Below are 6,970 nucleotides of genomic sequence, written 5' to 3'. Positions count from 1 at the left end.
GGAATTATTGGATCCTAAATAGGATGGTTCATAATTATGAAGTACTTGTAGGGTTTAGTGGAACAGGGTATGTAGTGCAAAATAATAGGTATGGTTACTATTAGGGTTCATCACCATGGTGTGATGATGAATATGGATATTTAAAGTTGTTGCCTCTAAGTATAGAAGCTAGGGTTGGTCCTATTTGGTCATCTAGGTTGGATAGGTATGCCTACATGGAGTACTAATTTGCTAGTGATAGGGTTCTACATTTTATGTGGACATAGGTATGTCTTTTAGTTGCTAATGGTGGCTCTAAGATTTGAATTAAAGTACCATGATCACCTGTTCTAACTCTGGGTTTAGGTTAGAAGCAAATTAGGGTTCACATGTAATAATGGAACTAGGGTTCCAATTTGGATTAGGGTTTTAGGTTTGGGAACATTTTAGGGTTCATATCAAGTATTGGATTTAGGGTTCCTAATTGCATTTGGGTTTCACATGAAATGATATGTCGGTAATATCATTCCATATGGAATTAGGGTTTGCTATTTACCATATAGTTCTATGATTAATAACTTCATTTTAAAATTGAAGTTATTAGTAACTTGGAAATAAAAATAATGTTGAATTTGGTATTATATTATTTTTATTCAATTAATAATTAAGGTAATTATGAATTAGGGTTTAAATCCCAATATTAAGGATTTAAATAAGTTACACTAAAAAAAAACATTAGTGTTAATGTTTTCTTTATTTACTTTATTGGTTTTTAATTAATTAAGATAGTTATCCTAATTATTGAAGTTTAATTGAATTTAGAATTAATAAATAAGGCTTAAATAACAAGTATTAAATAATTGAATTTTTATTAAAAATATAAAATTCATTTTATATTTTTATTGGATAGATTTTTATTTTAGGAGCATTTTGATATCTTATTTACATTATTCTGAGTTATAATGAATTTTCTATGTATTTATAAAGTTTCAGGAATTATTGAATCGGAATAAAAATAAAGAAAACGGTTTGGTACCGTGGCAGACCTGAGCGCCAGACACTGACCAGTGGGGCCAGTGCCACGCAGGCTGCCACGCGAGCGGAGACTGGTCAAGTTTGACCAGTGGGTTTGACTCCACCGGCGGTTAAACGCCGGCAAGCCCGCGTGCGGCGGCGCCGCCGATTTATGGCGCCCCAGGCTGCGCGACTACCACAACCCGAACCCCCTCGACACGCTGAGTCGAATGGTGAGGTTGGTTGCTCGAATGGCTCGCCGGAATATCGCCGGCGACCATCATCTGCGGCGCCGAGCTCCGGCCAAGTGACTAAATAAAACTAGGATGCATCACAGGAAGCGAGTAAGGGCTCAATCGAAGCGTCTGCTCACCGAATGCTCCCCGGATGGTCGACGACCTCGATTGCGGTCGGAGACGACGGCAAGCTCAAGATTTCCGGCGAACCCGGGCGAAAGGGAACGCCGAAGTCGCACACCTCCAAGCTCCCCTGGATGCGTGCTTCCGCCCAGAGACTCTACTAGTCGAGGTGCATCCGCTGGACCACCGCACGGTTGCCGAGGCGGCTCCAGTCGTCGGCTTCTTCTCCGACTCCGGCGGCCAGACTATGAGAATGGTGTGAGCTAGAGAGCGTGCGGGGGAAAATGAGCTGGTGGAGATGAACAAGGAGGGAATGACGATGCTCCCGACGTTTTTATAGTCCTGGAGGTGGTCTCCAACGCTCTCCCGCCGGCGGTAGCGGTCACGATGCCGCGGTGACTTCGGCACCAATTTGGGCGCGGATCTTGGCGTACAGGATGGGGTGGACGCGAGAGAGGTTGTAGGCAGCTCTGGCGTGGTCGTTGGCGTCCGCGCTCGTCCTTATCGGCGACAGTGAGGTGGCCGGCGAAGTGGTGCACGCCTTCGCCGTGTCGTCCATGCGCGAGGAGGAAGAACGAAGACGACGCCCCACGAATCGGTGTGCTGGGCTAGCGTTGGGCTGCGGTTTGGGCCAACGTAAAGTGGTGTTGGGCTCCAGCTGCTGGGCTGCTGGTGGGCTACTCCATGGGCTACACGGCCAGGTAAGCCTGGTAAGTCCTTTACTCCTCTTTTCTTTTTCTATTTGATTTTCTATTTTGTTTTTTCTATTTGAATTCAGATTTGAATTCATAGTTTAACTCTTTTCTGTTTTTCAGGTATTTGACAATTGGAATTTCATGAGAACTAATACAGGGATCATTGTATTACTGTATTGTTTTTGCATAAACATAATTATATGTAAGCCTTGTTGCAATATTTAATTAGGCAAGAATTTAGGTATTCATTTTAATTTCCTTTCTCATTTGTAATATAACTCCCTGTTGAATAATTAGAGTTGGTTATTCCTTTTCCAATTGTTTTGGAAGTTATTATTAGGACTTGATTTCATATTGGAGGAATTGGTCAATTGCGCATGATTTTATGTGAGCTCCAATGTACTAGGGTTTTATAGTTTCTATCATAACCCCCCTTATTAAGGTAATACTATTATTATATTTAAAGTATCTAAGTAGGTATTGTTTCCCTCATGGTTCATCTTGATTACAAAGTTAAATGGTTATTAACCACACCCGAGTTAATTAAGGACTAAGCATTAGGTGGCTCTTTTGTTTTACAATTGAAGCATAGAATCTGATTAATGAACCATTAGGGTTCAAAGGCTATTTACCTAGTGACACCTGGTTTGAATCTCAATTATGGCCTGGTTTTATAATTGGAACCACTCAAGTGATTCACAACTAGGTTTAAGATATAATTCTGGATTTGCTTACTAGTGATCCCCCCTATGATTTCATGTGGTGAATAAGATCTACTAGTCATATAAGTATTAGCATTTGGATTATTCTCCTATTTCTCCAAAGTGTGGTCATGGATTAGGCTTGATCCACTTGTTCTTAATATCCTTATCTCAAGTTCTTAGGGTTTAGGATCATAACCCAATTTATAATGATCAAGGTTTGGCTTCTAAGTTATCTCTCATTAAATAGGTTTCTCACTTCCATGATCAAGCATTGTCTTGATCAACTAGGGTATAATACTTCCAATTTACCTTCTTGAATGGGACTACTATGGTTGCCTCTAAAGTTTATATCCCAGGAGAATGTCTGAGATATTATATTAAGGTTCTACTTAATCAATGATGATATAATCATCAAGTGTATGGATAGTTATTTCCCTCATATTCAATTGTTTCCTTAACTACTTAAGTGTAACACCATAGCTTGGGGCTTTCTTATAAAGGAATGGTTTATCCTAGAGTTTATGGTGTACTCACCATATCTCAATAGGTATCTAGTCTAAACTCCACTTGGCTATCTTGGTTGAATTAATCTCCTCCTTACTTTATCAATTCATGGATATGTTATTATTCCATGTGATACTAGGTTGTCTCACCACTCCAAGATGTAATGGTTAATCTCCTAATACTTTTAGTTCACGAGGTTGTCCTTTATTCTTAATTAGGTAAAGCTAGGATTGATATGATTGGACTCTCTCATTTGGAAAGGACTTCGATGCTAACCTAAGGTTATTCTCCAAAGATAATGATGTGGTCACCAATATCTATGGTTAACATAAATGGGTTCTCTCTCTAGGAAATGTCTTCAATAATATCCTAGGGTTTCTCTGAGATGATGATTTGAATACAAGGATGTATGTTCAAGGTTTAGTTCAAGGTTTATCATTGATCCTCTAATAAGTAACATAGAACTCTCACTTCTCTAGGTTTGATGTATACTAATATGTAGTAGAGAGGATTATATATTTCTAGAGTTTATCTCCTTGTCTTGCTTCCAAGAATGAAGTAGAATAAATACCATGAGATTCATGGTAGGATCAAGGATTAGTTTAAGACATGGAGAAGATAAGTGGAGAATAGTTTCTTCCATTATTGTTACTTGATTTCCAATTACATGGATGTTCACATGTTATGGCTAGGAATATTATGTTGTGATATTTAATAAGATCGGGTAGTTGATCATTGAGTAAAGTGTTGTTATGTTGATTATTAGTTCCATTTGATCTAACCCCTTAGATCAAATTATCTCTACCCAAAACAATGTTTTAACAAAGTCACATTGAGGTTTATAACGCTTGACTTGATGAGCTACTTCAATTCCACCAAGGTCAAGTGAAACTTCGATATCTTGTGATCTGTTTTACTTTAAAGCGCGAAAATTCCCCAGATTTTCTATGCATGAATGCAATGCACACATCTGTTTCCTCTAATTTTGTAACCCCATTACCTGGGATATTACAGTCTCTACCCCTTAAACTAAACTTCGTCCTCGAAGTTTGATATCTCTTACGTTTCCGAATTGTGGATCTGACTTGTGCAGACTACTTCTTTTCTCGAACTCCGTGGTGATCTCACTGGATATAATTGAATATATCCCTTGTCCAGATTCTTCCTGGAATCCATTAGGGTTTGTCTCTGAACATTAATTTCTTACTCCAGTTCTACGATACCTGTCTCTGAGCCATGGCTTCTAACTTCAATTCCATGATTTCTTTCAATATCATAATCTTGTTTCATTTCCCATTGAAGATTCCATGATTGGAACTTATTCTAATGCTGCTAGTGTTAACTGATGACTAGTTTGATAACATACTCCTAATTGGTAAATAGGTCTTTGTTTTCCCTTACTACCAAAAGTGCAATAATGGTACTTGGTAAGGTACTTATCATAGAAATGGTCGTGATGGTTTATTTCCCTAAGAATGGATTAGACTCATTTAGTCCATCCAATCATGGTTTATAGTTGATACCTATAACTATTTTGTGTTCTTTAGGTTCCATGAAAGGAATCATTCTATTAGTCCTTGATATTAGTATGTTCAATCTGCTTCATTCTTTGACCATCTTGGGCTTTATTGGTCTACGGTATTTCCTTCATCCAACTTCATTATACTTAGCTTACTTGAGCTTCTATACTTCCGAGTAAATTTTACTCACATTCTCAAGTTATAGTCCACTTCTTACTTCCTCGAGGTATAATCCTCAGCTTCTTGTCTGACATCCTTATGAAAGTAGTGTTCAACAATCTTATGAAAATAAGATTGAACTTCCTCTCAGTTCAGACCTTCTTCTTCTATTATGCTCAAAGTATTGAGTTATTGTACATCCAACTCAATCTTTACTCTACCCCTTAGAGTTTTCTTATGGTCTTCAACTCCTTTTCTTCCAACTATTGGACTTATGATTAGAATATTGGTCTGGTTCTAACTTATGGTTTGTACTTCTTCTAAGGTCTCATGAAGAATGTTTGTGGTGTATCCACTCAATTGTGGACATCCAATGTGAATCCTTTGACTAAATGATTATAGGTCATTGTTATTTAACTGACAAAATTTTATTTGTTCACAAACTTTTGTTACAAATAATTAAATCATGGACTATTTGTAATACTAACTGATACCAGCTGTTGTGACGCCCCAGAACCGGTACCATGAGGATCCCAGCGAATCCGCAGAAATCCGCACGATATCGATTTTAGGAGACGCACCACCAAGCGCCTCGTACACGCCGGAGCATGCACGCGATGCGGGTGGAATCAATCACGAGAGGTAACATTACAACAGGATTACAATAGAGCCCACAAGAAACATATATATTACAACAACGACTCCAACGAGTCAAGATACCAATATACAATACAAAGATCCAAATCATACAGAAGATCAAATACATCCGAGTACGGACAAGATGCAAATTGGACTAAGAGTCCCTGAAGATAACCAATGGCGTCCATAACCCTGCCCAGGCCAAGCCGGAAGGGTAACCTTGCTAGCGTCGTCTTCATCGAACACATCTTCATACCTGCCCGGTTATATCCCGTAGAAGCAGCAATAAGTACGGGTTCGTACTTAACAAGACTTCAAGACGTATAAGCATTCGTCAACCAGTCGTCCTTTGTACTTGAGGCACGCAGGGGACTTAGAGGACGCAAGAGGAACGTCATAGGCAATATGGTGGGGTTAAGCGGCAGCGCGCAAGCACTAAAAACCTATAGAGACACTCTACAACATTCGTCTAATAAGAGAAGATGAGAGAGCGCACAATCTAACAGTTCTATACTCTGCAAACATAACCCAACCGATGTGTTCCCCCCTTGCCAGGAGGTACTTACAAAGGCACTCACACGGTTGTCAAATTTTAACCATTTATTATTGAAGTTGTGCTAACCTACTACGCAAGTTACTGTTAATAAACAACAGGTGTAAGTTGTCTATGGTCGAGTCATACAGCTCCAAGTCGTCCATAACCGCGGACGCGGCTTATCGATAAGATGTAACCCTGCAGGGGTGCCCAAATGTGCCCACACGCACGATCAACCCACTTGCGACAGGTGGATATAACGACTCGCACTCTCCTTCACGACAACAATGTCCAGGAAGCCACCTAACCAAGTTGAACCCGTATCGAAGTCCGGCCGTATCTCCGAAGCGGACTTAGCTATGTGTGTCAACGTGCTAGGTGGTTTAAACACACACTGGGGCGATAAACCACTTCGCAGAGGCTCCACGACCTATACGTGCATACCAGAAACAAGGATACAAGGCACCCAGGGGCTTCCCAAAGTAAATAAGTAACAGGCTGGCATGCACGCAAACAACAAATGGTAAAACATTACGAAACTAGTTGTGGCCACTGGACAAAGCTGTAGATTCCGGTAGTGGTCGAGGGGAGACCCAGAAACATACCCACGTGTGGTTAGAGCGCTCAGTCTCGGAACAGATAACAAGAACTCGGGGTCCTAGGTTTCATGGAAACACAAGTGAGCCGTCACAAAACGATCAGCTGACCCACCGATGCCTCCGCTAACAACTATTAACAAGTAACCATAATTCCCTCAACAGATATAACCATGTAGCATGTGTCATGATTTCCAACAGATAACCCGATAAGATAGCAATAACGGTAACACGATATAAACAGCACTAGCATGCACTACGACTCG

Source organism: Lolium rigidum, unplaced genomic scaffold (assembly GCF_022539505.1).
Source record: "Lolium rigidum isolate FL_2022 unplaced genomic scaffold, APGP_CSIRO_Lrig_0.1 contig_8472_1, whole genome shotgun sequence".
Taxonomy (NCBI): Eukaryota; Viridiplantae; Streptophyta; class Magnoliopsida; order Poales; family Poaceae; genus Lolium; species Lolium rigidum.
The sequence above is the reverse complement of the archived record's forward strand: the minus strand, read 5'-3'. Positions refer to the sequence as shown.